Source organism: Tachyglossus aculeatus, chromosome 2 (assembly GCF_015852505.1).
Source record: "Tachyglossus aculeatus isolate mTacAcu1 chromosome 2, mTacAcu1.pri, whole genome shotgun sequence".
Classification (NCBI taxonomy): domain Eukaryota; kingdom Metazoa; phylum Chordata; class Mammalia; order Monotremata; family Tachyglossidae; genus Tachyglossus; species Tachyglossus aculeatus.
Window position 1 is genome coordinate 45621695 of NC_052067.1, and position 27982 is coordinate 45649676.

Consider the following 27982-nt stretch of genomic DNA (forward strand, 5'->3'; position numbering starts at 1 on the left):
CAGAAGCTGAAGCCGGGCCTGGGTCAAGAGTGCAAAGGATCTGAGGTAATTGTTGTCCGGGAGGGACAGCTCTGAGCCCCCCAGGGGAAATGCGAGAAGATTGTGCCCGAAAAAGGTACCTGTGGTCATGCTCGGCTTAATCTGTGTGTCTCCTTTGGCTGGTCCATGGCTTCCCCCCAAATAAGAGAGACTGGCAACTGCCCTCCAAAACCAGAGATCTGGGGGCAGCCCCCCAAAAAGAGAAATTCAGACCACCATCCCTCCACTAAAGCAGAGATTTGGGATGTTAGTGACTGCCCATGACCACCGGATTGTAAGTGCTCTGGGGAGCACTGAGGAGCTCACTGTGGGTGAGGAATGTGTCTGTTCTTCTGTTGTACTCTCCTGTGAGCTTAGTACAGTGCATTGCACACAGTATTATCTCCATAAATACCTTTGATCCCTCTCCACTCTCATTCTTCGGCCTCATCTAATAATAATAACAACTGTGGCATTTGTTAAGCAACTACTGGGTTCCAGGCACTGTCCTACAATTGATTGAATGAATGAACAACACTTAATACAGTACTCTGCACACAGCAAGCTCTCAATAAATACAGTTGAATAAATGAACAGCATGGTCTAGTAGATAGAGTCCAGGCCTGGGAGTCAGAAGGACCTGGGTTCTAATCCCTGCTCCGCCACTTGTCGGCTCTGGGCTTGGGCAAGTCACTTCACTTCTCTGTTCCTGAGTTCCTTCATCTGTAAAAATGGGGATTAAAACTGTGAGCTCTATGCAGGACAGGAACTGTATCCAACCTGATTAGGTTGTATCTATGCCAGCACTTAGTACAGTGCCTGGCACATAGAAGGCACTTAACAAATGCCATGATGATGATGATTATTATTGTTATTATTACAGATGAGGGAACTGAGGCCCAGGGAAGCAAAGTGACTTGCCCAAGATCACGTGATAGACATCTGGGGGAGCTGGGATTAGAACGCAGCTACCAGGCCTGGGCTCTATCCATGAAGCCATGTTTTCTCCTAGGCTACTGGGGTGGCCTCAGCAAACTACTGACAGCCCAAAGAGGAGGGCCCGGGGAGAAGTTCTCCATGGACAACAAGCCAGGCAGACATCAGGAGAATGCCTTATGCTGTGACCTGTCCTGTATCTCCAAGAGGCAGGAGCCAGATGGAATTCCATTCAATTCAGTCCCATTTAATGAGCGCCTACTGTGAGCAGAGCAATGCACTGAGCACTTGGGGGAGTGTAGTATAACAGATACATTCAGTCCCGTTTAATGAGCGCCTACTGTGAGCAGAGCAATGCACTGAGCACTTGGGGGAGTGTAGTATAACAGATACATTCCCTGCCTACCTCAACCTTAGAATCCAGAGAGGAAGGCAGACATAAGTAGAAATAAATAAATAGCAGATGTCAGCATGGCCTAGTGGATTAAGCTCAGCCTTGGGAGTCAGAAGGACCTGGGTTCTAATCCTGGCTCCGCCACCTGTCTGCTGTGTGACCTTGAGCAAGTCATTTACTTCTCTGTGCCTCAGTTCCCTCATCTGTAAAATGGGAATTGAGACTCTGAACCTCAGATGGGACAGGGACTGTGTCCAACCGGATTAGTTTGTATCTACCCCAGTGCTTAGAACAGTCTTTGACACATAGTAAACACTTAACAAATATTACAAGCTCATTCATTCATTGTTGTATTTATTGAGCACTTAGTTGGGCAAAGTACTGTACTAAGTGTTTGGGAGAGTACAATGCAACAACAGACAAACACATTCCCTTCCCACAACGAGCTGAGCTAAGTGCACCACGCACAACACCCATGGCTTCTTACTCCTGGGGGGCCATTCCAGGGAAAGAATTCCAAGTCATCCTAGGAATTCCATCTCTTCCCACTCCCTGTTTGCTGAAACAGAAAGCTTCTGTGCCAGGATGAGAGAGTCTCTGATTCACCAAGGGCTTACAGACTCCCATGGGCAGTGTTCACTCATCCTATCCCGCCTAGATTACTGCATCAGCCTCCTTGCTGACCTCCCAGCCTCCTGTCTCTCCCAACTCCAGTCCATACTTCACTCTACTGCCCAGACAACCTGATTACCTTTCATCTACCCCAGTGCTCAGAACAGTGTTTGGCACATAGTAAGCACTTAACAAATAGCATCATTATTATTATTATTATTATTATTATTACAGAAAATCATCTTTCTACAGAAATGTATAGGACATGCCACCCACCACTTCAAAAATTTCCAGTGGTAGCCTATCCACCTTCGCAGCAAACAAAAACTCCTCAGCACTGGCTTTAAGGCACTCAATCACCTTGCCCCCGCTTACCTCACCTCACGTCTCTCCTTCTCCATCCCAGCCTGCACACTTTGCTCCTCTGGTGCTAACCTTTTCACTGTGCCTCGTTCTCGGCTGTCCCGCCTTCGACCCCTGGCCCACATCCTGCCTTTGGCCTGGAATGCCCTCCCTCCTCAAATCCAGACAACTGCTCTCCCCGCCTTCAAAGCCTTATTGAAGGCACATCTCCTCCAAGAGGCCTTCCCAGACTAAACCCAACTTTTCCTAATCTCCCTCACTCCCTTCTGCGTGACCCAAACTTGCTCCCTTTACTCTCCCCTGCCCCTCCAAGCCCCACAGCACTTATGTATATATCTGTCATTTTATTTATTGGTATTGATGTCTGTCTCCCTGGCTGCAACTGTCTGTGAGCTCAGTGTGGGCAGGGATTATCACTGTTTATTGTTGTTCTTTCCCAAACGCTTAGTACAGTGCTCTGCGCACAGGAAGTCCTTAAGAAATACATTTGAATGAATGAATGAATGAATGAACCCCCAGCTTGGTGGGCAGGGGAGGTGTGAGGGACAAAGGTGTTTGCTCAACTCTTGTCTTCCTTGCTTCAGCTGCCCAAGAAGATCTGGGTTCTAATTCTGGCTCTGCCACTTGTCTGCTGTGTGACCTTGGGGAAAATCACTTCAATTCTCTGTGCCACAGTTCCTTCATCTGTGAATTGGGGATTAAATCCTACCCCCTTTACTTAGGTGAGCCCCATGTGGGACAGGGACTGTATCCAACCTGAATATCTTGGATCTATTCCAACGCTTTGTACAGTGCTCAGCACATAGTAAGTGCTTAATAAATATCAAAAAGAAAAGAAGAAAGTGCTTCCCTTTGGGTTGCTGGGTTCCAAAAGAGAAACTGAGAAAGGCAAGTTCAAGACTCAGTGAGAAGGTTAGCACTAGTGACGTACCCAAGGTCACATAGCAGACAAGTGGCGAGACGGGGAATAGAACCCAGTGCTTTTGACTCCCAGGACCGTGCTCTTTCCACTAGGCCAAGCTGATGTGACAATCACACTAGAAGAGAGTAGAGTTGGGGAGAGAAGTGCACCCCAGAAGACCAAAATCATAAAATATTTTTTGAAGCAGGAAAAATCATTTTCTAACTTGCAAGCTCCCCCATTCACCTGAAATATGAGAAAGAGAGAGGCAGGGCAAGGGAGAGAGACAAGAGATGGCGTGAATGTGAGAAAAACGGAACCCACACAGAAGTTGTTAAAGAGATTAACATGGACCTTGAATTTTGAGTAATTACAGTGATCATTTTGGGGGGCTTGTGCTCTCCTGTTTTAACTCAGTAGTTCCTTTCTCCTCTCACTCTGCCCCCTTAAGTACTGTCCTGAACATAATGAACATTGGTCAATGAGATTATCATTCATTCATTCACTGTCATATTTATTGAGCGCTTACTGTGTGCAGAGCACTATATTAAGCCCTTGACAAAGTACAATACAACAATAAACAGTAACATTCCCTGCTCACAACGAGCTCACAACCGAAAGCAGGGAGACAGACAGCAATACAGATAAATAAAATCATAGATATTGTATATAAGTGCTTTGGGGCTGGGACCAGGGAAGAGCGAAGGGATGAATAAAATGACAGATATATTCATAAGTGCTGCGGGGCTGGGAGGGGGGAAGAGCAAAGGGAGCAAGTCAGGGAATGGGAGATGAGGAGAAGTGGGGCTTAGTCAGGGAAGGCCTCTTGGAGGAGATGGGCCTTCAATAAGGTTTAGAAGGTGGGGAGCGTAACTGTCTGTCAGATCGTGGCTCAGTGTAAAGAGCCCGGGCTTTGGAGTCAGAGGTCATGGGTTCAAATCCCAGCTGTGCCACTTGTCAGCTGTGTGACTTTGGGCAAGTCACTTAACTTCTCTGTGCCTCAGTTCCCTCATCTGTAAATTGGGGATTAAGACTACAACCTGATCACCTTGTAACCTCCCCACTGCTTAGAACAGTGCTTTGCACATAGTAAGTGCATAATAAATACTAGCATTATTATTATTATATGAAGAGTGAGGGCATTCCAGGCCAGAGGCAGGACCTGGGAGTGAGAAGTTTGGCATTAAAGTGGGTGGGCTGAGTTACAGTAGGAGATCTATTTATTGTTATAACCAACTCTCCCAAATGCTTAGACACAGTGCTTAGCACACCATAAATGCTTTATAAACACGACTGAATGAAGGTAGGAGGTGGAAAGAGGCCAGGTCTGGGAGTCATATGACCCGGGTTCTAATGGTGGCTCTGTCAGGTATCTGCTGTGTAACTACAAGCAAGTCACTTAACTTCTCTGGGCCTCAGTTCCCTCATTGGCAAAATGGGAGTTTGCTCCCTCCTATTCAGACTGTGAGCCCCAGGTGGGACCTGATTATCTTGAATCAACTCTAGTACTTAGTTAAGTACAGTGTTTGGCACACAGTCAGCACCTAACAAATACCTTGATTATTAAGAAAGGGAGAAGAGGGAGGGGAGATAAGACTTTGGCAGGGCTTCCAAGGTGCGGTAAGTAGTGTCTGAAGGGGGTTTGATGGATTGATTGACTAGGAGGGAGTTCCAGGGAAGGAGGATGGGGTCAATGGCAGAAAAGGAGGAGGCAGGTTTGAGAGGAACAAGGTGTGGGCTGGGCGAATAGTGAAGAGTACTCTCATCCTGCATTTTTGTCACACTTCTCATTTTAGCACGTTTCGGTAGGCGTTTCTACAGTGGGTGCTGGCGGGGCCCATAAACACAGAAAGCAAAGGCAACTCTGCTGAATCACAACTAAAACACTTTGCAGCTAACCCCCTTTTTGACAGGTCTGAAGCTCCAGCTGGAATCACAATGGGCCGTTAAGCAGCAGGCAAAAGCCACTGGAATTCCTTTTTTGTTTTCAGATTGCTGTCCCCTGGGTCACCTCTGGCTGACAACAATAGACTTTATCGTTCCTCTTTCTACCATCCTGTGGATGACAGAAACCACTTACGACTCTAAAGTGACAGCCACTTCCGCCCCACACACTGGAAAGAAAAATGAGGGCCATCCTTCAATTACATTGCCATTATTATTGAAAGAGGCCAGAATCTATGGGGTAAGAGAAAATGGGTGGTTGTTTTGATGGCGTTTCCCCTTCCATCACCATAAGTTCCCTGAAGCACTTAAGGATTGTGTTCAGAGGCAGGACCCGAGACGCATTTCTGCCTGGTGGAAACAGATCGTGGGCCTGGAAGTCATGAGACCTGGGTTCTGATCCCTGCTGTATGACCTTGGGCAAGTCACTTCTCTGTGCTCAATTAACTCACCTGTAAAAAGGGAAAAAAATCTGTTCTCCCCTTTAGAAGCAGCATGGCCAAGTAGATACAGCACAGGCCTGGGAATCAAAAAGTCGTGGATTCTAATTCTGGCTTCGCCACTTGTCTGCTGTGTGACCTTGGGCAAGTCACTTCACTTCTCTGGGCTTCTGTTCCCTCATCTATAAAATGGGATTGAGATTGTGAGCCTCATGTGGGACAGTGACTGTGTCCATTCCAATTTGCTTGTATCTACCCCAGCACTTAGTATAGTGCCTGGCACTTAGTAAGCGCTTAACAAATACCACAGTTACGATTATTAGGCAAGGCTGAAGACTGACAGTGGAGAGGGATCAACTGTATTTATTGAGTGCTTACTGTGTGCAGAGCACTGTACTAAATACTTGGGAGGCTACAACAGAAAAATATAGCAGACACATTCCTTGTCCACAAGGAGCTCAGTCTCAATTAACCTTCTGTTTGTTATGGAACTTTATTCTATATTTAATGAACACTTACTGTGGGCAGAACACTGGGTTAAGCCCTTGGGAGAGAACAATACCACAGAGTTAGCAGGCACGTTTCCTGACCATAACCAGACCGAGAAATAAATTAGAGATAGGGAAAGTGGCAGAGTATAGGGATACATACAGAAGTGCTGTGGGGCTGGGAAGAGGATCAAAGTGCTTAAAGGTTATAAAGGGAGTTCACAGACCACTCAGAAGGAGGTCTCATAGAGGAAGTGAGGATTTATTCGAGGGGAAGGCCACCTGGAGATGTGATTTGGAAGTGACAGAGGAAATGAGGATTTATTTGAGGGGAAGGCCGCCTGGAGATGTGATTTTAGGAGGGTTTTGAAAGCAAGGAGAGAAGTGAATATGAAGGGGGAGGAAGTTCCAGGCCAGAGGGAGGCCATGGGCAAGGGGTTGGCGAGACGATAGATGAGGCTGAGGTACAGTGAGTAGGAGCAGAATGTGCCAGTTGGGCTGGAGTAGGAGGCGAGGGAGAGGGCAAGCTGATTGAGTGCCTTAAAGCCAAAGGCGAGGAGTTCCTATACGATACAGGGGAGGATGGGCAGCTGTTGGAGATTTCTGAGGAGAGGGAGATTCCTAGAGGGAGTGAGGATGCCAAGGGTGGGAAAAGGGGGACAGGTCCTTGGCTGTCCTTCCTGTTTTCTTTCAGCACCAAAATATTTCCTTTGGATACTCTACGACTATGTGAGAGTCCAGGGTTCCTTTGTAGCTGTGGTTCCTGGCCTTCCTGCCTTGTTCTGTCTTCCCTTAGAGAAGCAGTGTGACTCAGTGGAAAGAGAACGGGCTTTGGAGTCAGAGGTCATGGGTTCAAATCCCAACTCCTCCAACTGTCAGCTGTGTGACTTTGGGCAAGTCACTTAACTTCTCTGGGCCTCAGTTCCCTCATCTGTAAAATGGGACAACCTGATCACCTTGTAACCTCCCCAGCACTTAGAACAGTGCTTTGCACATAGTAAGCGCTTAATAAATACCATTATTATTATTATTCCCCCCACCTTCCCCTCCATAGTGGCTGGCGGGAAGGTCCAGGTGGACCCCTGGAGCAAGAGGGAAAGCTTCTAAACCTTCCCATCCCCACAGGGCTTCAAGAGGGAAGAAAGCCCTCAAAACCCTGGTATGGCTGAACCAAAGGCAAGTCAGAGGGTAACAAGGCCTCCTGCCTTCCCTCTGGGAGTCCTGCCTCTGAACCAGGCATTGACCCCTGGCCCACGTCCTACCTCTGGCCTGGAATGCTCTCCCTCCTCATATCCACCAAGCTAGCTCTCTTCCCTCCTTCAAAGCCCTACTGAAAGCTCACCTCCTCCAGGAGGCCTTCCCAGACTGAGCCCCCCTTTTCCTCTGCTCCTCCTCCCCTCCCCATCGCCCCGACTCCCTTCATCTGTTCTACACCCCTCCCCGCCCCACAGCACTTGTGTACATATATACATATTTATTATTCTATTAATTTTATTAATGGTGTGCATATATCTATAATTCTATTTATTTATTTTGATGCTATTGATGCCTGTCTACTTGTTTTGTTTTGTTGTCTGTCTCCCCCCTTCTAGACTGAGAGCCCATTGTTGAGTTCTGTTGCCCGATTGCACTTTCCAAGCAGTTAGTACAGTGCTCTGCACACAGTAAGTGCTCAAAACATATGATTGAATGAATGAATGAACCAGGTGGGGGTTGTCGGAGGTGGGTGGGGAGGGGAAGAGAAGGGTGAAGGGTCCTTGACTGATCTTCCTGCTTTCTTTAGGAACCCAAGTATTTCCTCTAGAAACTCCACGAATATGCGAGCATCCATGGTTCCTCTGTAGTTGTGAATCCTAGTCTTCCTGCATTGCTCTGCCTTCTCCACATCGGTTTGCAGAATGGGCCAGGTGGACCCCTGGGGCAACCTCCCTGTCCCCATGGGGCTCAAGGAGGAAGAAAGCCCTCAAAGTCACTGACCAGCTGAACCAAGGCAAGCCAAGGGGTGACGAGGCCTGAGGCCTCTTCCCTCCCTCGGGGAGTCCTGCCTCCAAAACAGCAGGCAACATCACTGCCAAAAACACAGCTAGCCCTGCACAGCTGCTTTACATCTGTCAGGCCAGGGCTGAGTCAGTCCCCAACTCTTTCCGCCTCAGGCAGTGACCTCCAGGATGTTCCCCGCAGAGTCAGTCAGTCAATCTTACTTTATTGAGCGCTTACTGTGTGCAGAGCACTGTACTAAGAGTTGGGAGAGTACAAAAACTCCTCATCATAGGCTTTAAAGCAGTCATTCATTCATTCAATCATATTTATTGAGTGCTTACTGTGCGCAGAGCACTGTACTAAGCGCTTGGGAAGTACAAGTCGACCACATATAGAGACGGTCCCTACCCAGAAACAGGCTCGCAGGCTAGAAGGAGGAGACAGACAACAAAATAAAACCTGTAGACAAATAGAATTATGGCTATCCAATCCAACCCCTCGCCCCCTCTACCTCACCTCGCTTCTCTCCTTCTACAACCCAGCCCGCACACTTCGCTCCTCTGGTGCTCACGTTCTCACTGGGCCTCCATCTCTTCTGTCTCACCACCGACCCCTGGCCCATGTCCTGTCTCTGGCCTGGAACGCCCTCCTCCTCAAATCCACCAGACAATGACTATCCCCCACTTCAAAGCCTTATTGAGGGCACATCTCCTCTAAGAGGCCTTCTCAGACTAAGCCCCACTTTTCCTCATCTCCTACTCCCTTCTGTGTCTCTCTGACTTGCTCCTTTTGCTCCTCACCCCCAATCTCCACTTCAAGCCCCACAGCACTTATGTATATATCTGTTATTTTTTTTCTTTGTATTGATGACTGTCTCCCCTCCTCTAGAATGTGAGCTGGTAATGGGCAGGGACTGTCACTGTTTATTGTTGTATTGTACTTCCCCAAGCACTTAACACAGTGCCTTCACACAGTAAGCACTTATTAAATACGATTGACTTAATAAATGAATACAATATAACTGACACATTCCCTGCCTGCAACGAGCTTATAGTCTGGAGGTTTTCCTCATCATTCACTGGTTGCTTGGAATCAGAAGGATCTGGGTTCTAATCCTGACTCCACCACTTGTCTGCTGTGTGATCTTGGGCAAGTCCTTTAGCTTTTCTGGGCCTCAGTTACCTCATCTATCAAATGGGGATTAAGACTGTGAACCCCATGTGGGTCAGGGTCTGTGTCCAATCCGATTTTCTTGTCTCCGTCCCAGTGTTTAGTACAGTGCCTGGCACATAGTATGTGCTTAACATATACCACAGTTGCTATTATTATAATTATTTTCATGCACCTCCGCACTAAACTCCTTACCACTGGCTTTAAAACACTCAATCACCTTGCCCCAACCTACCTTATCTTGCTACTTCGCTCCTCTAGAGCCAGTTTACTCACTGTGCCCCAATCTTGCATATCTCACGGCAGACCCCTCACCCACATCCTCTCCTTAGCCTGGAACTCCCTCCTTCTCCATATGCTCCAGACCACTCTTGTCTCCACCTCCAAAGCACTGTTAAGGTCACATCTTCTCCAAGGGTCCTTCCCAGATTAAGCCCTCTTTTCCCTGGCTCCCTCTCCCATCTGCATCATCTATACACTTCAATCTCTGACCTTTGGACAGTATTCACCCTCCCAAAATCCACAGCACTTCTGTACATGTCGTTAAATTATGTATTACAAAATTACTTATTTATTCATATTGTCTGCCTCCCTCTCTAGACTGTAAGCTCATTATGGGCAGGGAACTTGTCTGCTAATTCTGTGTACTGTACTCTCTCAAGCGCTTAGGGTTCTGCACATAGTAAGTGCTCAATAAATTCCACTGACTGATTACCTGTGAATGCTGTCTTAACATTGGGGGCCACCATGATGGAAGATTCCAGGATCCGGGCAGTGAGGAACTCCATAAAACTGTGACCAGACGTGCTGACTCTGTGCCATGCACTGTACTAAGCACTGGGGCAGAAACAAGATAATCACATTGGACACAGTCCCTGTCCCACAGAGGGCTCAATCTCCATCCTATTTTACAGATAAGGTAACTGAGGCACAGGGAAATTAAGTGATTTGCTCCAGGTCACTCAGCAGACAAGTGGCAGAGCTAGAATTAGGACCAGGGTCCTCTGACACCCAGGCCCATGCTCTTTCCACCCTGCCATGCTGTTTCTCGATAATAATAACTGTGTCACTTTAGTGCTCACTACACGCCAAACTCTGTAGTAAGTGCTTTTAGACTGTGAGCCCACTGTTGGGTAGGGACTGTATCTATATGTTGCCAACTTGTACTTCCCAAGCGCTTAGTACAGTGCTCTGCACACAGTAAGCGCTCAATAAATACGATTGATTGATTGATTGCTGGGGTCGGTAGAAGATAATCAGGTTGTACACAGTCCCTGTCCCACTTGGGGCTCTCTGTCCGAGGAAGGGGGGAGACCAGGTATTGAATGCCCATTTCACAGATGAGAAAACAGGCCTGGAGATGTGACTTACCCAAGATCACACAGCAGGTGACTGGTAGAGCTGGGATCAGAACTCAGGCCTCTGACCCTGAGGCCTGGCCTCTTCCCACTAGGCCTGGCCTCTTCCCACTAGGCCGTGGTGCTCTGACTCAGGGCAGAGACTGGTTTGCTAGTCTGATCCCAGCTGCCTTTAACCTAAACCACTTACTCTGTAGTTCATCGCTCTGTCAGTTTCATCAGCCTTCCTGGGAAGCGTCCTCAATTCAACTGTCAATTTCACTGCATATTTTACATTTTAAATGAAGGCATTTTAAAGAAAGGCTGATTCTATTTCAATCCCGTTTTCTCTAGTGGCAGGGCCAGGTATCTAAGCAAACTACCACTCACTCACCACTCCCTGCCTGGGAGTGACGAGAGGGAGGGAGATTAGAACATTTCCTGACAGACAGGGCTGGCTTTAGGGCCCACAGTTCTTGGAAAGCCTTTTAAAACCTCAACTGAAAAATGCATTCCCCTTGGATCCCACCAAAGAGTAATTTTCTTTGGACAGTTTTTGAGCCCAAAAAAAGAGGAGAGAAAACCACTTTTTTTTTTCAGCTGAACTCTGCCCAACCTTTCTCTTGCTTTCCCCTTTCGATGGATTACATCAAAACTGTCTGAGTGGTCCCTTCTTGCTGGGTTGATATTTCCACCAAGGTAATTATCCACTTTTCACAGGAGCATTGTAACCTATTGGGAAGAGAACAGACTTGGGAGTCAGAGGACCTGGTTTCTAATCCCCTCTCTGCTACTTTTCTGGTGGGTGACCCTGGGCAAGTCACTTTTCTATGCCTCAGATTCCTCACCTGTAAAATGGAGATTTGATATATTGTTCACCCTCCTACTTGGACTGTTGAGTCTTCTGTGGGGCCGGGATTGTGTCCAACCTGATTACCCATTTGCTTGTATCCACTCCAGTGCTTAGTAGAGTGCCTGGCACATAGTAAGTGCTTAAGAAATACCACAATTATTATCATTATTATTATTATTGTGTCAGGAGAGGCCAGAGCCGTTGTTCAAAGTGGCACAGGATAAATGAACCACGTTCGTCAGTTCAGCAGGGCCCGGGACCCAATGCAGAGCTCTCCATGGCACTGGCTTCAGAAAATCAAGTGCTCAGCGTCAACAGGAAGCATCCAAGGAAGATAATAATTATGGTATTTGTTAAGTACTTACTGTGTGCCTAAGTGTTGGGGTGGATACGAAGAAATCGGGTTGGATGCAGGCCCTGTCCCATATGGGGCTCACAGTCTCAATCCCCATTTTACAGATGAGGGAACTGAGGCCCAGATAAGTGAAGTGACTTACCCAAGGTGAGACAGCAGACATGTGGCAGAGCCAGGACTAGAAGTCTGGTCCTTCTGACACCCAGGCCCGTGCTCTAGCCACTATGTCATGCTGCTTCTCTTTCAGATGAGAGATGAAACAGCAGGTAGGGCTGGAAGCAACTAAAAGATCAAGGTAGAAAGGACATGGAGATCTTGGTCAGGGTACCGAGAAGGCCATGAAGCACCAGGAAATCAGCCAATCGACTAGCAGGGAGCGCAAGGCTCTCTAGGGGAAGTGTGTGAAATGAAGGAGGAATCCAGTGACCTTGGGCAAGTCACTTAGCTTCTCTGGGTCTCAGTTACTTCATCTGCAAAAATGGGGATTCAACCCCTGCTGCCCTTGTACATCATGGCCTAGGGGATACAGCAAAGGCCTGGGAGTCAGAAGGACCTGGAGTCTAATCTCGACTCTGCCACTTGTCTGCTGTGTGACTTTGGGTGAGCCACTTCACTGCTCTGGGCCTCAGTTAACTCATCTGTAAAATGGGTTGTATCAAAGCTGATTCGCTTGTATCTACCTCAGCGCTTAGTACAGTGCCTGGCACACAGTAAGTGCTTAACAAATACCACAATTGTTATTAGACTCTGAGGGTTAAGGAACTGTGGCTGACCTAATGATCTTGAATCTACCCAATGAAGCAGCATGGTTTAGTGGATAAAGTACAGGCCTGGGAATCTAATCCTGCTGGCTCTGCCACTTGTCTGCTGTGTGACCTTGGGCAAGTCACTTCACTTCCCTAGGCCTCAGTTACCTCATCTGTAAAAGGAGGATTTAGACTGTGAGCCCCAAATGGGACAGGGACTGTGTCCAACCCGATTTGCTTGTATTCACTCCAGGGCTTAGTATAGAGCCTGAAACAAAGTAAGTGCTTAACAAATAACATTATTGTTATTACTATTATCACTATAATAATAATAATAATAATAATAGGGCTCAATTGAGTGCTTGGCCCATAAATAAGCACTTAAAGAATGCCTCCATTATTATTCTCAGGAAAAAACTTAAAGAGAGGAAGACATAAAGAGCCATTCAGCTTTCACTGATGATAGCAATCCAGTCACCCTTCATTAGAGTCTAAGCCCTTGTGGTGAAGGAATTTATCCCAAAGGCTTACTACAGTGCACTGCACTCAATCAGTGCATCAACCATATTTATTGAACACTTTCTTTTAAGTGTTTATTCTGGCATTTGTTAAGCACTTACTATGTGCCAGACACTGTACTAAGTGCTGGGATATACACAAACTAATCAGGTGGGACACAGTCCCTGTCCCATATGGAGCTCATAGTGTTATTCCCCATTTCACAGTTGAGGAAACTGAGGCAGGGAGAAATGCCTTGTTGAAGGTCACACAGCAGACAAGTGGTGGAGCCATTATTAGAACCCAGATCCTCTGACTCTCAGGCCCATGCTCTTTAGACTAGGTCATACTGCATCTCACTTAGTATATTGTACTTTATGGTACAATATAACAGAGTTGGTAGACAGGTTCCCTGCCCACAATCAATGCTACTTAATGACCGCTTAGTCTGTGCAAAGCACAGTATTAAATGTTTGGAAACAAACAAGTGGCCCATTCCTCGCCCCAGAAGAGCCTGTGCTCTTTTTGAGGAGACAAATATAAATAGATTTTCAATTCAAATGATCAAAATAATGGAACATACAACCGAAAAAATGTGTGTGCCTTGCTTTCTGAGGATGGTTTGGGCTAGAACCAGCATGGCCTAGTGGAAAGAGTACAGGCCTGGGAGTCAGAGGATCTGGGTTCTAATGCCAGCTCTGCCACTTGCCTGCTATGTGACCTTGGGCAAGTCACTTAAATTACCTTTGCCTCAGTTCCTTCATCTGTAAAGTGGGGATTAAGAGTGTGAGACCCATGTGGGATGGAAACTTAACCTGATTAGCTTGTATCTACCCCAGTGCTTGGAACTGTGCTGGACACATAGTAAACACTTAACAAATGCTATCAGTATCATTATTAGAACATTTTTAGGGCATTAAGAGAGTCAGTCCATGACAGACTAATTGGATCCAGGGCCCTGAGGCTTCCCGCACACCCACATATTTGTGGGGGGCGTCAGTAGCCACTGCCAGAACTACACAGTAGACTTCCCGAATGCGGGATTTAGCAAAAACGTGACTACAGCCTTGAGGTGAAATGGGGACACCTGGAAGACAGGTGTCCAAAAGACAACCCATCCCCCCAAATCTACCAGGGCAGGGATTTTGGACTCTGGCCAGGAAAAAAATAGTAATATTAGTAATTGTAATATCTGATAAGTTCTTATAGGGTGCCAAGCACTGTGGTAAATGCTGGGGTAGACACAAATAACAGTCCCTGTCTCAGAATCTAAATAGGAGGGAGGATGAATACTGAAACCCCATTTTATGGATGAGGAATCCGAGGCTCAGAGGAATGAAGTGACCTATTCAAGGTCACTAAACAGACAAGTGGCGGAGCCAGGATTAGATCCCAAGTCCTCTAAATCGCAAGCCAGTGTTTTCTTTCCACTAGACCAAAGTTTTTTTCCAGCTTCACCAGCTATGCACCCAGTCTGCCGCATAATCAAGCAGTCAATCAATGGTATTTATTGAGTGCTTACTGGATGCAGAGCACTGAACTACATTCTTGGGAGAGTATAATACAGTAGAGCTGGTAATCATGATTCTGCCCATGAGGAGTTTAAAGTCTAGTGGGAGAGACAGAATGTAAAATCGATTCCAGATAAGGTTGTGTAGAATATAAAGGTCTGTACATAAAGTACTGTGGGTTTGGGATTTACTTATGCTTATGTCCAGCCTAACTACCAAAGCTCAGCCCAAAAACTTCACTCCTTACTTAATAATAATGATGGCTTTTGTTAAGCTCTTACTATGTGCCAAGCACTGCTCTAAGCACTGGGGTAGATACAAGAGATACAGAGATACAGAGAAGCAGCATGGCTTAGTGGAAATAGCACGGGCTTGGGAGTCAGAGGTCATGGGTTCTAATCCCGGCTCTGCCACTTGTCAGTTGTGGGACTTTGGGCAAGTCACTTAACTTCTCTGGGCCTCAGTTACCTCATCTGTAAAATGGGGATTAAGACTGTGAGCCCCACGTGGGATAACCTGATTACCTTGTATCTACCCCAGTACTTAGAAGTGTGCTTGGCACATACTAAGCGCTTAACAAATACCAACATTATTATTATTATTACAAGGTAATCAGGTTATCCCATGTGGGGCTCACAGTCTTCATCCCCATTTTACAGATGAGGGAACCGAAGCACAGAGAAGTGAAGTGACTTGCCCAAGGTCACACAGCTGACAAGTGGACAGAGGCAGTATTAGAACCCAAGACCCCTGACTCCTAAGCCCGTGCTCTTTCCACTAAGCCACGCTGCTTCACTTCACTTCTCTCCTCTAATGCCAACCTATTAGCTGGCATAGACCTCCATCTCATCTATCTCACCGCCGACCTCTTGCCTACATCCTGCCTCTGGCTCAGAATGCCCTCCCCCTTCATATCTCACAGACCATCACTCCCCCCACCTTCAAACTTTACCAAAGGCACATTTCCTCCAGGAAGCCTTCCCTAAGCCCCTACTCCCTCTCCCTTTCATGTTACCCTTACACTTGGATTTGTACCCTTTATTCACCCTACCCTCAGCCCGACAGCTGAGGGTATATATATGTGTGCCTGCGTGTATGTATATAGACAATTCATTCAATCGTATTTATCAAGTGTTTACTGTGCACAGAGCACTGTACTAAGCACTTGGGAGAGTACAATACAACAATAAAAAGACACATTCCCTGACCACAACGAGCTCACAATCTAGAGGGAGCGTGAGGAGGCAAGGCCTAGCTTTAAAATTGAAAATGTCAGGTGAAAAAAATCAATATTGAGCATTTACTGTGGGCAGAGCATTGTACCAAGCTCTTGGGAGAATACAATATAACAAAGGTGTTAGCTCCCTGCCCACAGGGAGCTGAAAGAAAAGGGGATTAGGAAATGTGATTTATGGCTCAGTTACCCTGTTGGACTTTGGGATCTTCATGGAGGAAGCAGAGAAGCAGGGATGACCCAAAGATCCATGGTCATCCTGTCTGAAATATCCAAGGAAGTCACTCCATAGGTGTACAGAGAACTGATCCATGTAGTGAGAAAGGGAGTCGGTTGTCCAGATAGACTAATACACGACTAATAGTAACAATAATAATTGTGGGTTTTGTTTAGTGCTTACTGATATTCCATTCCATGCTGGGAAAACGCAAAGGAAGTCCTTTCCTGAGCTGATGTCCCTGTTTTTCAACCTGCCGCTTGGTTTTCCTATCTCCCAGAAGCCTCTGCTCACGGTGAACCATCTATCTTGGGAGGCCCAGAGAGTTGATCTACTGGCTGAGCGCTCTCTCTCTCTCTCTCTTCTCCCTCACCACCCCTTCCCACCCACCTCCACCCAGGGTCTGTGGCTATTGCACATTGCCTAAGGCTGCTTCACTGTGCCTCCAGAACACAAGGCTGCATTTCCATTTCCTACAGCAGTTTTTTGGGAACACTGCTGCTTTCTGCTTCTCTCAATTTTCTAACCCAGAGACACTGCACTGCAGTAAGCAGTGCCTCAGCACCAGTGGTGCCCTGTTGGATCAGGACCCATCCAACCCTGTCCTCTCCCTGACTTTCCATCACTGTAGACAATACCACCATCCTCCCTGTCTCACAAGCCCTTAACCTTGGCATTATCCTGGACTTGTCTCTCTCATTCAACTCACATAATCAGGGTCACCAAATCCAGTGACCCTTCACAACCTTCACAAAATGGCTAAAATTTTGTGAGAAGCAGCATGGCTCAGTGGAAAGAACCCGGGCTTTGGAGTCAGAGGTCATGGGTTCAAATCCCAGCTCTGCCAACTGTTAGCTGTGTGACTTTGGGCAAGTCACTTAACTTCTCTGTGCCTCAATTACCTCATATGAAAAATGGGGATTAAGACTGTGAGCCCCCCCGTGGGGCAACCTGATCACCTTGTATCCTCCCCAGCGCTAAGAACAGTGCCTTGCACATAGTAAGTGCTTAATAAATGCCATCATCATTATTATTATTGTTAAAATCCACTCTTCTCTCCATCCAAACTTCTACCACTGCTATCACACTGATCCAAGCATTTATTCTATCCCATCTTGATCACTGGATCAGCCTCTTTGTTGACCTTCCTGACTTTCCCCACTCCAGCCCACACTTCACTCTGCTGCCTGGAACATTTTTCTACAAAAATTTTCTGTACATGTTTTGCCACTCCTCAAGAATGTCGAATGGTTGCCTACCCATCTTTAAGAGGCCATCCTTAATTAAGCCCTCATTTCCCCAACCTGTGTCTTTTTTGCATCACCTATGCTCTTGGATGTAAACCCTTTGGGTATTTGATATTCAGAAGCATTTGTTAGTATGTCTGGTTTTGTCTCCCCCTTTTAGACTGTGAGCCCACTGTTGAGTAGGGACTGTCTCTATATGTTGCCAATTTGTACTTCCCAAGTGCTTAATACAGTGCTCTGCACACAGTAGGTGCTCAATAAATATGATTGATTGATTGATTGATTGATTGATAGAGGAAAGAGCCTGGAAGTGAGAGATCCTGAGTTATAATCCTAGCTCTGCCACTTGTCAGCTGTGTGACTTTGGGCAAGTCACTTAGCTTCTCTAGCTTTTCTAGACTGTGAGCCCACTGTTGGGTAGGGACCGTCTCTATATGTTGCCAACTTGTACTTCCCAAGCGCTTAGTACAGTGCTCTGCACACAGTAAGCGCTCAATAAATATGATTGATTGATTGATTGAATCTCTGTGCCTCAGTTACTTCATCAGTAAAATGGGGATTAAGATTGTGAGCCCCACATGGGACAACCTGCTTACCCTGTATCTACCCCAGTGCTTAGAACAGTGCTTGGCACATAGTAAGTACTTAATCATCATCATCATCATCATAATAATAACAACAATAATGGCATTTGTTAAGTGCTTACTATGTGCCGAGCATTGTTCAAAGTGCTGGGTAATACAAGATAATCAGGGTGTTCCAAGTAGGGTTCACAGACTTCATCCCCATTTTACAGATGAGGGAACTGAGGCCCAAAGAAGTGACTTGCCCAAAGTCATACAGCTGACAAGTGGCAGAAGCGGGATTGGAACCCACGATCTCTGACTCCCAAACCCGGGCTCTTTCCACTAAGCCACACTGCTTCTCCAAACAAATACCATAATTATTATTTTTTTTTATTACTTGTTTTGATATCTGTCTCCCCCCTTCTAGACTGTGAGCCTGTTGTGGGCAGGGATTGTCTCTGTTGCTGAATTGTACTTTCCAAGAGCAATTCCAAGAGCAATTGTACAGTGCCCTGCACACAGTAAGCCCTCAATAAATGCGATTGAATGAATGAATTTTGTATCTACCCCAGTGCTTGGAACGATACTTGGCACACAATAAGCATTTAACAAGTACCAAAATTATTATTATTGATATCCCCCTACCCTCAGCCCCACAAGCAGTTAGCTACATATCCGTGAATTATTTATTTATATCAGTGGCTGCCTCCTCCTCTAAATTGTAAGCTTTTCGAGAGCAGGGAACACATCAACCAACTCTGTTATCATCAGACACAACTTACTCTCTCCCCTATCACTTCTCCGACCTCATACCACTAACCCACAGCCCCTGGATCACCTCCACAGTTTGATTCCTTCGCTCCCGCGTACAAATCACAGAGCTCTGCTGGCAGAAATCCAGATATCAGGCCGACCTCCTCCACGTCAAACTCATCCTTGCGTGCTTTAACTCTGCCCTCTCCTCTGCCGGGCAACATTATTTATTTGTCCTTATTGACTCCCATGCCCATCGCCCTCGCCTGCTGTTCCAGACATTTAACTCCCTCCTCAAACTTCCTGTCCCCCTGCCCCCCCTCATCTTTTGCCCCTAGTGACCTGGACACCTACTTTATTGGGGCAATTGAAATCTCCCCAGCTCCTGTCCAGTGCCACCCTCTTCCTGCTCCTTCTTCAACTCTCCCATCTTTCCCAGCAGTATTTCAAGGACACCTCCCTCCTCCTCTCAAAATCCAACCCCTCCACCTGTGTATCTCACCCCATCCCTTCATACCTTCACACTTGACCCCTCTCTTTTTCCCTCCCTGACTGCCATCTTCAACTGTTTGCTTTCCAATGGCTTCTTCCCCACAGCTTTCAAACATGCCCATGTCTCCCCTATCCTACAAAAGCCCTCCCTTGATCCCACGGCTCCCTCCTACCTCTCCAAACTCCTTGAACGAGTTGTCTACACCCACTGTCTCAAATTCCTCTCCTCTAATTCTCTCCTTGACCTCTTCCAATCTGGCTACTGCCCCCGCTTCACTCCATAGAAACCGCCCTTTCAAAGGTTACTAAGGATCTCCTTCTTGCCAAATCCAATGGCTTCTATTCCAACGTAATCCTCCTCAACTTCTCAGCTGCTTTCAACACTGTCAACCACTCCCTTCTCCTGGAAATGTTCTCCAACTCTGGCTTCACTGACACTGTTGTTTCCTGGTTCTCTTCTCTGGCTGCTCAGTCCCAGTCACCTTCATGGGCTCCTCCTCTGCCTCCCACCCAACTGTGGAGGTTCCTCAAGGTTCAGTTCTGGGTCCCCTTCTATTCTCCATCTACACCCCTCCCCTTGGAGTACTCATTCACTCCCATGGCTTCAACTACCACCTCAATGCGGATAATATCCAAATCTACATCTCCAACCCTGATCCCTCTCCCACTCTGCTGTCTCTAATTTCCTCCTGCTTTCAACACTTGGATGTTCTCCCGTCACCTCAAACTTAACATGTCTAAAACAAAACTCCTTATCATTCCACACAAATCCTGTCCTCCCCCTGACTTTCCCACAACTGTAGACTGCACCACCATCCTTCCTGTCTCTCAAGCCTGGATCATTTTTCTACAAAAACATTTAAGCCCTGTTTCCCCTCTCCTCAAGAATCTCCTATCCACTTCCGCATCAAACAGAAACTCCTCACCATTGGCTTCCCCTACTTCACTCCTCTAATGCTAACCTTCTCACTGTACATCTGTCTCGCCGCTGACCTCTCGCCCACGGCCTGCTTCTGGCCTGGAACGCCCTCCCTCCTTATATCTGTCAGACAATTACTCCCTCCTGCTGCACTCCTTCAAAGCCTTATTGAAGACACATCTCCTCCAAGAGGCCTTCCCGGACTAAGCCCTCCTTTCCTCTTCTCCCTCTCCCTTCTGAGTGGCTCTGACTTTCTCCCTTCATTCCTCCCCCTCTCCCAGCCCTACAGCACTTATGTCCATATCTGTAATTCATTTATGCTAATGCCCATCTCCCCATCTAGACTGAAAGCTCATTGTGGGCAGGGAATGTGTCTGTGTGCTGTGCATACAGTGAGCATTCAATAAATATGACTGACAACATCGCTAAAATCCACCGTTTCCTGCCTATCCAAAATTCTACCATGTTAATCCAAGCACATAACCTATCCTGCCTGGATTATTGCATCAGCCTCCTCTCTGACCTCACTGCCTCCTATGTCGCCCCGCTCCAGCCCATACTTCACACTACTGCCTGGATTTTTCTACAAAACCGTTCACTCCGTGACTTCCCACTCCTCACTAACCTCCAGTGGTTACCTGTCCACCTCAAACAGAATCATTCATTCATTCAACTGTATTTATTGAGCACTTACTACAATGTCTGGCACATAGTAAGTACTTAACAGATACCATAATTGTTATTATTATTAGCCTTAATACTCATTTTACAGATGAGGTAATTGAGGCACAGAGAGGTTAAGTGACTTGCCCAAGGTCACAACAGCAGACACTTAAGTTCTGGCTGTGGGTTCTAATCCCAGCTCCGCCACTTGTCTGCTATGTGACCTTGGGCAAGTCACTTAATTTCTCTGGGCCTCAGTTGCCTCATCTTTAAAATGGGGATTGAAACTGTGAGCCCCACATGGGACAACCTGATTACCTTGTATCTACTTCAGAGCTTAGAATAGTGCTTGGTGCATAGTAAGCGCTTAACAAATACCATAATTATTATTATTATAAATATCATCATTATTATTTAAATCCTAATCTCTTCTACTTAGACTGTGAACCCCCATGTGGGACAAAGGAATGTGTCTGAGTTATCTTGTATCTACCCCAGCTCTTAATACAGTGAGTGCTTGGTAAAAAAAGCTATTAACAAGTACCATAATTAGTAGTCATAGTAATAGCAAGCCAAGGATGCAAAATATGTTTAGGAACCAAAGCACACGTCCATAAATTGTACTTCTTTTAGGGGGCGGGCCATGTCTTGCATTGCTTGAATCCAATGATGAGGGCCTGTGGATAATGTTATGGTTTCAATAAAATATAATATGAAGATATCCATTATCTACTGCTACTAAGCTAAATCATTTTTCTTCCCAAATTCTGCTGTGACCTCTGGTGCTTTGTGATGGATAACGGAAATTAACCCGACCGCTTTGGGGCATTAATTTTTGGGTTTGATCTACAATCCAGGCATAGAAAGCATCTCTGGGTTTTTGTGGTAGTGTTTTTGTTTGAGTAAAGTCGTGTACACTAGCCACAATGACTGCTGATCTTTGTCAATATCAATGGCACATTTTGCTTGGGTTAGCATATAGCTGCATATGCTAGTCATAATGACTGCTGATCTTTGTCAGTATTAATACTGCCTTAGCTGTCAGACCCTTTGGGAAGAAATTATTTGGGTCAGGTTTACACTCCTTTCAACTCCTTTCAAATACGTGGAGAGGTGTAGAACTTTGCCAACTCCTCAGGGCCATCAGTTTGCTGTGTCAGATCACCAGCCTGGGTCACTCAATGAGTGATTGACAACCAGCTTGAGACAATGCTGTCCCTCATTTCATTGGAACTTGGGAAGAAGAGGTTTTCTGAAGCAGCTCAGCTCTTCCCAGGTGTCCTCAAAAGGAAGGAAGATGGATGCAACACAAGTAGAAAAGTTGTGCAGCGACTGATTTGCTTTCATATGCCAGGGATCTAACCCCTCAAAACATTTTTGTGCTATTTCAGCAGGTCATGGTGCTCCTTTTAAAAAGTGGTGGAATTTGCGTGGCCATGTTGGAAGGCCATTTTTCTGCTAATCAAATTAAGCTGCCATCATCAAAGGCTGCATCATGGTCCTTTAAAGCAAGAAGATGCTTATCACAGCAGACACCTGGAGTTTAGGTCAGGTCTGAGACTCCAAATGCTACCTGCATAAAACTCAAGAGCTGAACAGTAGATCTCCTATTGTGATTCCAATTTTCATTAGGTGGATGACTTGAATGCTATTTTGAATACAAAGAACTTGAGCTCATTCAAAACTTATATTGAACTTCACTATTAGATGAAGAGAAAACTGGGGATTCAGAGCCCAAGGAAAGACCTCTTTTGTCAAGAGAACATCAGCTGTGGCTATGTCAGCTACAGTGCTATCTAGGTCACACTTCTCAAAGATTAGATTCAGATGCAAAGTTCTAACCAGGCAGGTCTATATTGAGTTTAATTGTTAGTTAAATCAGTCGATGGTATTTTAGTGACTACTAATCCCGTTTCCGCCACTTGTCTGCTGTGTGACTCTGAGCAAATCACTTCACTTCTCTTTGCCTCAGTTACCTCATCTGTATAATGGGGATTGAGACTGTGAGCCCCAGGTGGGACAGGGACTGTGTCCAACTCGATTTGTTTGTATGCACCCCAGTGCTTAGTACAGTGCCTGGCACATAGTAAGTGCTTAACAAATACCTCACCATTATTATTAATGTGCCAAAACCATGATTCCTGGAGTGGGCAGAGCAGGGAGGCAGATGTCAATCATGTAGGAATAGCAGAGGAGCAAGAACAAGGATGTAGGGGTTAGTAAAATCCATATATTGGGATGAAGTGACCAAATTTCATTCATTCAATAGTATTTATTGAGTGCTTGCTGTATGCAGAGCACTGTACTAAATGAATAATTGAATATGTGCGTATGCTAGCTGTCAGACCCACATCACTTATGTAAATATATCTGTAATTGTATTTATTAGTATTGATGTCTCTCTCCCCCATCTAGACTGTAAGCTCGTTGTGGGCAGGAATCTGTCTGTTCATGTTGTATTGTACTCTCCCAAGTGCTTGGTACAGTGCTGTGCACACAGTACGCGCTCAATAAATATTATTGAATGAATGAATGAATGAATGAATGAATGCTGAAGGTGGATGGCAAGAGCATGGCCTTGGGAGTCGAGAGAACGCGGGTTTTAATCCCGGCTCCGCCACTTTTCTGCTGTGTGACCTTGGGCAAGTCACTTTACTTTTATGCCTGTTACCTCATCTGTAAAATGGGGATGAAGACTGGGAGCCCCATGTGGGACAGGAACCGTGTCCAATCTTGTACCTACCCAGTGGTTAGAATAGTGCGTGGCACTATTTGGTATTTGGCTTAACAAATACCATTATCATCCTATCATCATTGGCACATAATAAATGCTTAACCCAAACCACAATTATCATTATTACTATCAGAGGATGCTCAATAAATACTGGACTTTGTAGTGCCTAGGTATTCCTAGCCCCAAGGCAAACAATGACCTGACTAATTCTGATTTACCTGAAGGACAGAAAGAGCAGTGCTCTGCTCTTCCTATGGCAGTTTCTTAAATTAGTCCTTCCTTTTCTCTACCATTTCATCTCCTCTCCTCCCCACTCCCCTATCCCACCCCCACTCCGCGCCTGCCTGTTGGCACTACAAAATAACTTCATTTAAAATTCTCATTAGTACTCTATGGTGAGTGCAGAAAGGGTGAGAGAGCAAGAGAGGAAAACAGCTGCCTGAGGATTTTCCATCTCCTTAATTTGGGAGCTTATATTTTAGAGCTAATAGTCCCTAAAAAGAAAAGTGATTTGCTTTGCCTTAATGGGATATCTGTTGGCCTTCAAGAAGATCTTTTAATGTCCACGTTCCCCAAAGCTCCGTCTTTTAAAAATGGTTTATGAGAAAGGATCTTTGCAGACCGAAGATTCAAAGGGGCTCCCTTTCTCCTGTCTTTTTATTAACTATCGAAAGGGTTTATCTTGAAAGCAGAACCTCTAGACTGAAAGCTCACTGTGGGCAGGGAGTGTGTCTGTTATAATGTTCTACTTGTACTCCCCCAAGCGCTTAGTAGAGTGCTCCACCCACAGTAGCGCTCAATAAATATAACTGATTGACTGACTTGCCTCGACCCTTACTCTAGCAGGAAAGCCACCAGGCTGCTTGAGAGCATCTCTACCCCTTCCAATGTCAAACAGCAAAAAAGGGAAAGCAATGTAGCCTGGTGGAAAGAGCACTTGCCTGGGAATCACGGACCTGGGTTCTAATTCCGGCTCCGCCACTTGTCTGCTGTGTGACCTTGAGAAAGTCACTTCACTTTTGTGCCTGTTCCCTCATTTGTAAAATGGAGATGAAGACTGTCAGCCCCAAGTGGGGCAGAAACTGTGTCCAGACTGATTTTCTTGTATCTACCTCGGTGCTTAGTATAGTGCCTGGCACACAGTGAATGCTTAACGAATACCATTAAGAAAGGAGGTTCTAGAAAAGCCCTCACTTTTAAAAAAACAAACAAGAGTTGGAATGGTTCCCAGCACGGAGAGGGTGAATTCCTTGGTGTTCACAAAACCCTTCAATTACTGAGATAATGCCACAGGCTGCAGCCTGTAACTAATAGTACTTTTAATAATGGTGGCACTTGCTAAGCACTATGTGCCAAGCACTGTACTAAGCACTGGTTTAGATACACAAAAATCAGGTCTGACACAGCCACTGTCCCACTCATGGGGCTCACAGTCTAAGCAGGAGGATAAACACGGTACTGAATCCCCATTTTATGAATGGGAAAACCAAAGCCTGGAGAAGTTACTTGCCCCAAAGCACCTGGCAAACAAGAGACAGAACTGAGATTAGAACCCAAATCCTCCAAGTGTTTATTGTTCTATTGTACTCTCCCAAGCACTTAATACAGTGCTCTGTCCACAATAAGGGCTCAATATATACCACTGATTTGTTGATTGATAGCTCTCGGGATTGCTGACTTGTCTGCTGTGTGACTTTGGGCAAGTCACCTCACTTTTCTGGGCCTCAGGTCCTTCATTTGTATGATGGGGATTTCAGACTGTGAACTTCATGTGGGACATGAACTACATCCAACCTGATAACAATAATAACAACAATGGTATCTGTTAAGCCTTACTATGTGTTAAGCCCTGTTCTAAGCGCTGGGGTAGATATAAACTAATCAGGTTGGACTCAGTCCCAGTCCCACATGGGGCTCATAGTCTTAATCCTCATTTTATAGATGAGGTACCTGAGACACAGAAAAGTGAAGTGAGTTGCCCAAGGTCACACAGAAGACAAGTGACGGAGCTGGGACTAAAACCCAGGTCCTTCTGACTTCCAGGCCCATGTTCTAACCACTTGACACACTGCTTCTCTGATGAGGTTGTATCTACCCCAGCATTTAGTACAGTGCCTGGCACATAGTAAGCACTTCCATATTAGGCAACACCTAATCCCCTACTGGGAAACTCTTCTGGGGCATCAAAGCCCCACGCAAAAGCATATGAGCTGTCTGAAGAGTTAAATACATATTAAATCACTAAATCCCCCATCACTGGGAGGAGGGAGGAGTTTGAAGATGGCAGGTTCCTAACCAACAGAAGCAAACCTTTCTTTATAATAATAATCCTGAGGTATTTGTGAAGCTCTTACTGTGTGTCAAACATTGTTCTAAACACCGGAGCAGAATCAAGCTAATCAGGTTGGACACAGTTCATGGTCCACATGTGGCTCATGGTCTTAATCTCCATTTTACAGATGAAGTAACTGAGGCCCAGAGAAGTGAAGCGACTTGCCCGAGGTCACAAAGCAGACAAGTGGCAAAGCAGGGATTAGAACCCAGGATCTTCTGACTCCCAGGCCCGGGCTCTTTCCACTAGGCCATGCCACTTTGTTATACACAGTGGGGAGAAAGCAGAGGGAAAACAGTCCTACGAGTGATTGAACCTGCAGAAAATATTAAGTTTGAGAGGGGTTGGCACAGGTCCATTTGCAACCACACTGGGCGACAAGAGATAGCTTAAGGGTGGGAGATATCGAGGGGTATCCGACGGTCCGTTCCTCACCATGAGGGGATCCGAGGGTGGTCTGCACACCATTCCTCTCAGCGCCTTTCCACTGTTGGAGACGGAGTCCTGGGCTGCAAAGACCTTAGGGCTGAGCCAGAGAGATGGTGCTCAAGATCTGATGTCTCCTAGGAAGGCCAAGAGAATTCTCAATGGCTGGGAAATCATTCAACCTCCTCCAAGAGGCCTTCGTTGACTAGGCCCTCCTTTCCTCTTCTCCCACGTCCTTCTACGTCGCCCTGACTTGCTCCCTTTACTCATCCCCTCTAACAGCCCCACAATACTTACGTCCATATCTGCAATTCTATTTATTTCTATTCATGTCCATCTCCTCCTCTAGACTGTAAGCTCGTTGTGGGCAGGGAAAGTGTCTATTGTATCGTCCTCTCCCAAGCACTTAGTACAGTGCTCTGCACACACTAAGTGCTCAATAAATACGATTGAATGAATGAATGATTGATGGTGATATTTGCTCATTGTTCTCCATATGTCAAGGACTGTACTAAGCGCTAAGGTAGATGCAAGATAATCAGGTCAGACACAGCTCCTCTCCCACATGGGCCACACAGTCTAAGCAGGAGGGATAAGAAGTATTTCATTCCCATTACACAGATGAGGAAACTGAGGCCCACCACTGTTAAAGGTCCCAGAGCAGGTAATGATAATAATAATGATGATGATGGTATTTGTTAAGCACTTAATATGTGCCAAGCATTGTTCTAAATGCTGGGCACTCTTCTAAATGCTGGGTAGAGGCAGAATCTGGGTTAGAACCCAAGTTTCCTGAATCCCTGGCCTATGCTCTTCCCTGTAGGCAAAGGAGCTAAAGCTGAGGAATTCACTGAATTTTTCATCACCTTAAAACTCATGATGCTTCACACAGTCGTGGCTATCAGCTCAGGGAAATGCCGCCAATGTTCCAACAACACTTAGCACCACAGAACAGAAACATCGACTTCAACCTCCATTTTTCAGAGAACGCCAAACAAAGGGCGGAAGGAAGGGTGAGGAAATTCTGTGTTTAGGATCGATGTCTTATCAACAGAAGGCTGGGAGGGAAGCTAAGGTGGCAGGAACATTTCTGCAATCACAGTTCACTGCAGACTGCTCCGCTATGCTCCGCTTGCACAGCACAGGGCAGTGTTACAAAATGTAGAATTATCAGTAACCACTAGAAGAATGAAAAGGATTGCATTGTGGGTTTTTGTTTTTCTTTTCTGGACAGTGTCCCTACTGTGCTTCTCTAGGGTAAAAATGTGTGAACCTTAATATCAACGTGTTTAAATTAGTTTAGTACAAAAAAACCCCCATCTTTTTAAGGACCAGTCTTCACAACTAATTATTTAATCAAAAGCACACTAAAGACTCTTAGCTGGGTTTGGAGAAAATCAGCTTGTTCCACATTAGAGAGGCTCAGACGGTCCCCCGTTTGAAATGAACTCAACCCTCAGTACAGTACTTAGTACAGTGTTCTGCACACAGTAAGCACTCAATCAATCGTATTTATTGAGCGCTTACTGTGTGCAGAGCACTGTACTAAGCGCTTGGGAAGTACAAGTTGGCAACATATAGAGACAGTCCCTACCCAACAGTGGGCTTACAGTCTAAAAGGGGGAGACAGAGAACAAAACCAAACATACTAACAAAATAAAATAAATAGAATAGATATGTACAGGTAAAATAAATAAATAAATAAATAGAGTAATAAATATGTACAAACATATATACATATATACAGGTGCTGTGGGGAAGGGATGCGCAGATTAAATACCGGTGGTTGAGTGGCTGAACCCATGGGCATTTTGGATCACCCCAGGGATAACTGAAAAGGATTCCGGGGACTG

The 27982-nt window shown here is 45.9% G+C and overlaps 1 protein-coding gene across 1 annotated transcript in view; it reads right to left on the reverse strand.

The window, feature by feature from the left end:
* The window catches only part of ELMO1 (engulfment and cell motility 1), a 210937-nt gene that overhangs the window by 174258 nt on the left and 8697 nt on the right, over positions 1 to 27982 (reverse strand). Inside the window, exon 2 of the mRNA XM_038769328.1 lies at positions 26139 to 26266. The gene's annotated coding sequence lies outside the window, so the exon portion shown is untranslated. The remainder of the gene's footprint in view (positions 1 to 26138; positions 26267 to 27982) is intronic.